Here is a 9,723-nt window from a genome sequence, read left to right as displayed (position 1 = left end):
AGGGGATGCATGTGCACCTGGTCCTGAGACTCATGGCTGGCAGTGATGGTGCCAGCCCAGCCACCCTTGAACAGAGCCTGCCAAGGGTCAAACAGCCTCCCTAACTCCCCCACCCAGGGGCTGCCTCTGACCAGAAATCTAGAAAGCCCCCTCGGGTATGGCTGGACTGCCTGCTGACCACAGTACCCACTGTGGGAGAAAAGAACCTACATTCTCTTTTTTAGACACATGTTGGAGATAGACATAAGGTAGAGTACTCTCTGAGCAGCAAAATACACCTCCAAATACTTATTTTCAAAAATACTCAGATCTAAGAATTTTTGCAAAAGTTATATATGTTCAGTTTTGAAAGTTAAGAAAATATAGAGCTGGGATGCAGTGGCTCACACTTATAATCCTATTTACCCGGGAGGCTGTAGCAGAAGGCTTTCAAGTTCAGAGCCAGTCTTGGCAACTTAGTGAAATTGTTTCTCAAAATTTAAAAATAAAAATATTTTAAGGGCTGGAATGTAGCTCAGAGGCACACTACTTGCCTAGCTTATGTGAGACCCTGGGTTCAATACCCAGTACTGAGGGAGCGGAAAAAAGGAAGAAGAGGAAAAGGAAAAGAAAAGAGAAAGAAGAATTGTAAAGAAAATAATAGTTGGGCATTACAGTGCTCACTTGTAATTCTAGCTTCTCTGAAGGCTGAGGCAGGAGAACCACAAGTTTGAGGCCAGCCTCAGAAACTTAATAAAAAGAAAGCAAAAGGGCTGAGAATGCAAATCAATGGTAGAGTACCCCTGGGTTCAATCCCCAGTGCCACCAAAAAAAAAAAAAAAAAAAAAGATGAAGATCAAATAATAATAACTCCTCAATCACTGCTGAGAACTCTTGGCATCTTTGCTTCATATATTACTTCCCTCTACATAACCTATGTTGAACATTTTCTCACAGTATTAAGCATTCTTTGAAAAATAATTTTTAAAGACTGGACAGTGTCTTGCTCCCAGTCCACCTACCTGGTCTTCCTGAGTCTCAGTGCAGTCTTTCTTGGTCTCCTTAGCTGCTACTTCCTCTTCTGATCATCACTGGGGTGCTGGAGTGACTCAGGGTTTCCCCCAGTGCTTTCTCTTATCCAACTACATCTGCCTACATGATCTCAGCCAGACTTATGTTTTTTAGAATTTTTATTTTTGGTACCAGGAATTGAACACAGGGGAACTTTATCACTGAGCTACATTCCCAGTCCTTTTTATATTTTTTATTTTGAGACAGGGTCTCACTAAGTTGCTGAGGCTGGCCTTGAAATTTCTTTTTTCTTTTTTCTTTTTTTTTAAGAGAGAGAATTTTAACATTTATTTTTCAGTTTTTGGAGGACACATCTTTGTTTGTATGTGGTGCTGAGGATCGAACCCGGGCCGCACGCATGCCAAGCGAGTGCACTACCGCTTGAACCATATCCCCAGCCCTGGCCTTGAAATTTCAATCTTCCTGCCTCAAGTTCCTTAGCAGCTACGATTACAGGCATGCACCATAATGCCAGACTCATCTAGTGATTTTTAAAAACCATGTATCACCAACCCTACTCTTTTCTTCAAAACCCCTGAAACTGGGGGCTGGAGATGTGGCTCAAGCGGTAGCGCGCTCGCCTGGCATGCGTGCGGCCCGGGTTCGATCCTCAGCACCACATACAGACAAAGATGTCGTGTCCGCCAAATACTAAAAAAATAAATATTAAAATTCTCTCTCTCTCTCCCTCTTTCTCACTCTAAAAACAAAACAAAACAAAACAAAAAAACCCTGAAACTTATACATCTACCACCTTCTCAACATCTCTATGGATGCCTGATAGACACTTCACATGTAACATGGCCTCCCTCCAACATATCCTCCTCAGAGGCTGCAGCTCCAACTTTTCCAAACTTCTCGGGTTCAAGATCTTGGAGTTATCCTTGATTCCTTTCTTTTTCTCATATCCCACATCCATTCTGTCAGCAAATCTTGATGGTTCTGTCTTCCACACGACTCCAAAATCTGACTGCTCCATTTACCCCTACAATGTCCACCCTGCCAGAGCTGCCTTCATCTCTCACCTGGACCACTACCTCAGGTTCTCAATTATCCCTCTAGCTTCCACACTTGCTCTTTCATACTCCACTTATCACACAGCAGCCAGAAAGAGCAGGTGAATCTGATCATGTCAATCCTCTGCTCAAAACCTTCTACTGGCTTCACCCAAAGCTAGAGTCTTTATAATGGTCTGTTCCTGCTTTCTTTCCTCCAGGCTCAGTCTACCCCAGGCTACTGGCCTTTTTGTTTCCCTTCAGTGCTAGGCCTGCTTCAGGGCCCCTGTGCAGCCATATCCTCTGCATGAGATGTTCTTCCCAAGATATCTATGGCTTGCCTCCTCATCTCCTTTAAGTCTTAGCCATAACCATTTTGGTTATGTCTTCCTTACATCCTGCTTTTAAATTGCAATATCCTCCACACTCCCTATCCATTGTCATGCTTTATCCTCCCCCATAGCTTATATTACCATCTGACATTCTATATGTTTAATTCTTTGCATTATCAAATGCATTATCAAATTCTCTTTTCTGGGTCTATCCATCATACTCCAAGCCTCCATCATCCCTGACTTGGAAAATCACACCAGCCTGTTCACTGGCCTTCCCCTATCCTGTCTATTCTCAGCTTGGCAGTCAGAGGGGTGCTTTTATATCAGTGAGGTCATGTCACTGATCTGCTCACCTCCCTCAGTGGTTCCTCACCTTGTGCAGATCAGCAGCCAGAAACCTCCCTGAAACCCTCAGGGTCCTGCAAGAATGGCCCAACTTCTCTTCTGATGTCACTTCATCCTGTCACTTGTTCCACCTCTCCTGGTGTTTCTGGAGCCCTAGGCCTCCTCCCACCTCATGTCATTTCCCTTACCTGGGACATTCTTCTCCATATATAAGTATAGCCAGTGCCCTCCCCTCCTTTAGGGTCTTTCCTTTAAGATTGCTACCTTAGTAAGGCCTTCTATAGCCATCCATTTTAGAATGCATCCCCCCCCAAGCATTTATCCCCATCCAACACAATAAATAATTTAACCATGCATATTTATTGCATCTCCCATTCCCCAACTAAAATATAAATTCCACAGAAGTAGTGATTTTTGTCTGATTTATTCTCCTATATCTATGGACATTGGTAATAGATATGTCCATTAAATATTTGCTGAGTAAATAAGAATGTAGGTATTAATCTATATATATAAGTCATATAATCTTTACAATAACCTCATCAAGTAAGCTATATTATTATTCACATTCTACAGATAAAGAAACCAAGGTAAATAAGTTAGGTAATGTGTCAAAAATCATTTAGCAGTCTAGACTAGAACTGGAGTCACAGCCTATATTCTATCTCAAACTGAAAGTGGTCCACATAGCTCTTAATTCTACTTCAAATTGTTCTTCCCCTAGTTTTCTCCTATCTCAATGGTGTTCTAATGACCCAGTTGTTCAAGCCCCAAATCTACAAGTCAAACCTTTTTCCCCTTTTATTACTTTTTTTTGTTACTGTAACAAATTTTTAACTTTTTTAAAATTTTTATCACATCTTCATACATGTATTTTGTGTAATGATGAGGGTCTCATTCCACCATCCATGTTATTCCCTTTCTCCCCCCCTTTCCCTCCCACCTTATTCCCTATTTAGAGGTAATCTCCTCTCTTGCTCTCCCTCCCAACCCCATTTTGAGTCACTCCCTTTATATCAGAGAAGACATTCGGCATTTGTTTTTTTGGGATTGGCTAACTTCATTTAGCATAATCTTCTCTAATGCCATCCATTTCCCTGCAAATGTCATGATCTTATTCTTTTTTATTCCATTGTGTATAAATGCCACATTTTTTTTTAATCCATTCATCCACTGAAGGACATCTAGATTGGTTCCACAGTTTAGCTATTGTGAATTGGGCTGCTATAAACATTGATGTGGCTGTGTGTGTCTCTGTAGTATGCTGTTTTTAGGTCCTTTGGGTATAGTCTGAGAAGAGGAATAGCTGGGTCAAATGGTGTTTCCATTTTCAGCTTTCTAAGGAATCTCCATACTGCTTTCCAAATTGGCTGCACCAATTTGCAGTGGGGAAAAAGGTACACTCATACACTGCTGGTGGGACTGCACTTGTTGTTTGTCTTCATAATGACTGCCACTCTTACTGGAGTGAGATGGTGTCTTAGCGGAGTTTTAATTTTCATTATTCTGATTGCTAGAGATGATGATCATTTTTTCATATATTTGTTGATTGATTGTATATCCTCTTCTGAGAAGTGTCTATTCAGGTCCTTGGCCTATTTATTAATTGGAATATATTTTTTTGGGGGGGTACTTATCTTGTTGAGCTCTTTATATACCCTAGAGATTAGAGCTCTATCTGATGTATGAGGAGTAAAAATTTGTTCCTAGGATGTAGGCTCCCTATTCATCTCACATATTCTTTTGCTGAGAAAAAACTTTTTAGTTTGAGTCAATCCCATTTGTTGATTCTTGGTTTTAATTCTTGTGCTATAAGTATCTTATTAAGGAAATTAGGGCCTACTATTTCTTCTATTAGATGTAGAGTCTTGGTTTAATCCCTAGATCCTTGATTCAGTTTGAGTTAACTTTTGTGCATGGTGAGAGATAGGGATTCAATTTCATTTTTTTGCATATGGATTTCCAGTTCTCCCAGCACCATTTGTTGAAGATGCTATCCTTTCTCCAGTGCATGCTTTTGGCACCTTTCTCTAATAAAAGGTAGTTGTAATTTTGTGGGTTAGTCTCTGTGTCCTCTATTCTGTACCATTGGTCTACCAGCCTGTTTTGGTACCAGTACCATGCTGTTTTTGTTACTATTGCTCTGTAGTATAGTTTAAGGTCTAGTATAATGATACCACCTGTTTCACTCTTCCTACTTAGAATTGCTTTAGCTATTCTGGGTCTCTTATTTTTCCCAGATGAATTTCATGATTGCTTTTTCTATTTCTATGAGGAATGCCATTGGGATTTTGATCGGCATTGCACTGAACCTGTATAGTGCTCTTGGTAGTATGGTCATTTTAAAAATATTAATTTTGCCTATCCATGAGCAAGGTAAATCTTTCCATCTTCTAAGGTCTTCTTCTATTTCTCTTTAGGGTTCTTTTCATTGTGTAGATCTTTTACCTCTTTTGTTAAGTTGATTCCCGAGTTTTTTGGTTTTTTGGTTGGTTTTTTTTTTTTTTTTAGGATATTGTGAATGGGGTAGTTCCCCTCTAATCTTTATCCATCAGCAAACCTTATTAATTCCACCTCCAAAATACAACTGAATCTTCATTTTCTCCAGTTATACTGTACCAAGCTCTCTCCCTATGAAACTGCCATGCCTAGGTTTCCACATTTTTCCTGAATATTATCTAATTTCTACACAATCAACAATCTTCCTAAACTGTAAATTAAAACCTGCGTCTTTCCTGTGAAAAAAACTTCCCAATGCCTTTCCATTACTTTTGGAATAATTGAAAGTCCCACTCTGACTTGCTGGGCTCCTGCAGACCTCTCCAACCTTGTCTGCAACACGTGCTCCTAGCTCCCTCTGCTTCAGCTATGTGGTCCTTGAACTTCTCAAATTCTCCAACCTTGGACCTAAGAATTGGTCCCTGCTCTTCTTTCTGAAGGACTTCTCTTCCCTCAGACCTATGGCTAACCCCTCACTGTCATCCACATCTCAGTTTAAATGTTGTCTCTTGAGGAGGTCCCCCTGACTATTCAATCTGGTTAGCTTTCCTGCTCCCCAATCTCTTAGCATATCATCCTGTTATTTTTTGCTCTAAATGGCACTTATTGTTTAACATTAATTTGTTTATTTGGTTATGTATTAGATTCTCCTTTCTCTAAAACATAAGCTTTAAAGAACTGAGATCTTATCTGTCTTATTCACACCCATGGTCCCAGTACTTAGAATAGGGACTAGCATATAGGTGCACAATATGTATTTGTTACTTACAACTTAAAAGCAACAATTCAGTCAAGCATGGAGGTACACACCTGTAATCCCAGCAACTTTGGAAGTTGAGGTAGGAGGATCACAAGTTCCAGGTCACCATAAGCAACTTAGCAAGGCCCTAAACAACTTTGTGAGACCCCGTCTCAAAATATGGGATGTGGCTCCATGGTAAAGTACCCTTGAATTAAATCACCAGTACGAAGAAAGACAAATTAAATAAATAAATAAATAAAATAAAAAGGGCTGGGGATGTAACTCAGTGGTAAAGTGCCCCTGGGCTTAATCTCCAGAATGGATGTGCCCTTGCACCTTGTGTGGATAGGTCTGATTTGGAAAAGTCTGTGATCGATGTTGGAAGCCACTGCAGTCCCTTCACCCAAGGATCAATGACTGACTATAGGTATGAAATCCATAGAGCTCAAGCATCAGCCCTTGAGGTTGATTTTCTAAAAATACTCTGAGTAGATGGAAGTCACAGGGTGGAGAGCAGGACTGTCCTGGTGACAGCTTCCTGGTGAGCGTGGAAGCTGAAAGGACTGCCTCTTTGGCTAGAGTTCTTAAATTCTGGGAGAGGTGGAAAAATCAAAAGAAAGATTTTATCTTCCAGATAATAAGTCATGTAGAGCTAACTGTAAATTTAAAAGCAAAAATTTATAATATGTGACTTATAAATTCATAAGATGTGACTCAAAATTAGACTACAGTGGTTACATTTTGTTTTTAATAAAGTTCTTTTAAAATAATGGCTAGTTTAGTTGTTCTAAGGTCATCCTGGAAAGGAATTTTTGTCCATAGTTGGACCAGAGTTTTGAAGGAGACCCTGAAGGCCAACGTCCAGTCATGGAGGTGAATAATGGACCCATCCTCCACTGGCTTAACAAATATTTGATGGCATATGCCAAGCAGTGAACTAAGTGCTGGAACACAGGACAACACTGGTTCCTCTCCTATGAAGCTTACAGTCTGAGAAAAACTGAAAAACTGCAAAAGACCAGGGAGAGTACGTGACTCTGAAGTTTACAGTAAAGGTGTATGACCTAGACTGGTGGTGGTGGTTAGGAAAGTTTTACCTAACAAGAGGACAAGAGAGCATTAGCCAGACAAAGAGAAGGGACAAGAGGACGTTAGTTAGAGAGAAGGGAAATCACTTCAGGCAAACAGGAAAGCTGGTACAAGAACCCGAGGTGGAAGGATTAAACAAGGCTAAAGGACAGTGTAGCTAAAATGAAGAGAGTACAGGGCAGAGTGGAAGCAGTGAAGCAGGGACGCAGGTCCAAGTCCTGTGGGGTCTCAGTGGCCACATTAAGGATTTGGTCTGCCTAAGAGCTACAGGAAGCCTCTGAAAGACTTAAGGGATTAAAGGTGACATGACCAGATTGTGTGGTTTGGATAGATTACTCTGCCTGTAGTGTCAAGGATGGAGTCAGGCAGGGCTAGAGTTTGAGTTAGAGTGGTAGTGCTGAAGCCAAGGGAAGAAAGCTTGAAAATAAAAAACCTAGGAGGCAAAATTGACAGAGCTCGGGGAAGGATGGGTTGAAGCTAGAGAGGAGGAACATAGGACAACACTGGTTCCTCTCCTATGAAGATTACAGTCTGAGAAAGAAAAACTTAAAAAACAAAACAGTAAAGACAAGCCCCCAGGATTCTTGGCTTGTGAAGCAGGACTGATTGATAGGGTCATCCACTGAGTATAAGGACTACTCATCAAAGAGGAAACTGCAAGGGATGGTGAGGCTCAGAGACTCAGAACTAGTACTCCTTTGTGAGGCTCTCTTCTAATTGGAGATTTTCCTTTGGGTTACATTATAGCGTGATTCTAGAATGTCCCCCAAAGATTCATGTGTTAAAGGCCTGTCCTGGTGACAGCTGGTCCCAAATGAAGCAATGTTCAGAAGCGGGGATTTGGGGAAGTGATTAAATCATGAGGGCTCTGATCTCATTAACTGTTTAATCCACTAGTGGATTCATAAATGAATAGACTATTGGAAGGTAGTGGAAACTGTAGGAGGTAGGGCCCAGGTGGAGGAAGTAGGTCACTGGAGACATGACCTGGAAGGGTGTATCTTGATCCTGGCTCCCTCCTTATTCTCTCTTTGGTTCCTGGTTGCCATAAGGTGAGCAACTCTGATCTATCATGTGCTCCCCACCTTGATGTTCTGCCTTTCCCAAGGCAAAAAGTGATGAGAAAAATGATCATGGACTAACACCTCTGAAACCATGTGCCAAAATAAATCTTTCTTATTTTAAGTTGATCTTCTCAGATAGTTTGTCCCAGCAACAAAAGGCTAAAACAGGTGACTTTGGAGAATTTTGGCTTTGATTTGAATGAAACTGTCCTCTCATGTTAGGGTAGTCTCTAAACATCTTCCATTACAATCATCTAAAATAGTTATTAGTTAATAATTCAGTTGTTTGGGCCCCAGCATAGATTTCATGTTATCAGGATCCCTGTAGCAGAGGCCCAGATCACTAGGTTTGACTCCAATGTACACTAAAGATTGAAACTAATAACCTCCTATTTTTCTTCTCAGCTCTTTTTTCTTTTCTTTCTTCTTTTTTTGGTACCAAGGATTGAATCCAGGGGCATTCTACCACTGAGCTATATCCCCAGCCCTTTAAATTTTTTTTTTTTTTTTTTTTAGTTGTAGTTGGACACAATACCTTTATTTTATTTATTTATTTTTATATGGTGCTGAGGATCAAACCCAGAAGGCCTCGCACGTGCTAGGCGAGCGCTCTACCACTGAGCCACAACCCCAGCCCTTTTTATCTTATTTTTGAGACATGGTCTTGCTAAGTTGCTGAGGCTGCTTTTGAACTTGCAATTCTTTTGCCTCAAACTACCAAGTTGCTGGGAGTATAGGAGTGCACCACCATGCCTGGCTCTGATGGTTTTACTTCTTGAGTTGTCCCTGCCTACACTCTTCCAGGGTCAGCAGTAGCTCTGAGACCATGTACCTGATATATTCTCTGAGTTCTGGGCACAAATCTTCTTGAATATTTGAGTTAAGAAATCTTGGGATAAAAGGCTCCAAAGGGGAGGAAGAAGTATGAGAGTGAAGCTGCTCCTACTAGCTGTGAACACATGAACAAAGTGCCACAAGAGGCACTAGTAACATAACATGTACAAGAAAGAAGCAAACCCCTTCCTCAGAAAGTTCCTGCCCAGTGGGAGTAAGAGACATACAAACATTCTAATCACAGTCAATACCATTCTATATCTGCAGTTTCACAGATTTAAATCCATAGATTTAAATGACCAAAGATAAAAAATATTGGAAAAAAAAAGTATGCACTACACACATACTTTATTTCTTGTTATTATTCCCTAAACAATACAGCATAACAACTACTTACATGGTATTTAAATTGTGTTTGATATTATAAATAATCTAGAAATGATTTAAAGTATACAAGACAATGTGTGGTAATATGCAAATACTATGAGATTCTACATAAGGGACTTGAGCATCTACAGATGCTTCATGGGGTTCTTGGAACCAATCTCCTGTAGAAACCAAAGAATAACAGGAAAGTGTACATGGCACTTACTAGGAGCCAGGCTCTGGGATTATAAACTCTGTATTTATTCATTCATTTAAACCTTATGAAATAAGTTCTGAGGGGATGGGGTTGTGGCTCTGCAGTTGAGTGCTCGCCTGGCACGTGCGAGGCCCCAGGTTAGATCCTCAGCAACACATAAAAATAAATAAATAAATAAAGGTACTGT

This window comes from Callospermophilus lateralis, chromosome 3 (assembly GCF_048772815.1).
Source record: "Callospermophilus lateralis isolate mCalLat2 chromosome 3, mCalLat2.hap1, whole genome shotgun sequence".
Lineage (NCBI taxonomy): Eukaryota > Metazoa > Chordata > Mammalia > Rodentia > Sciuridae > Callospermophilus > Callospermophilus lateralis.
Note: the sequence above shows the minus strand (reverse complement) of the source record.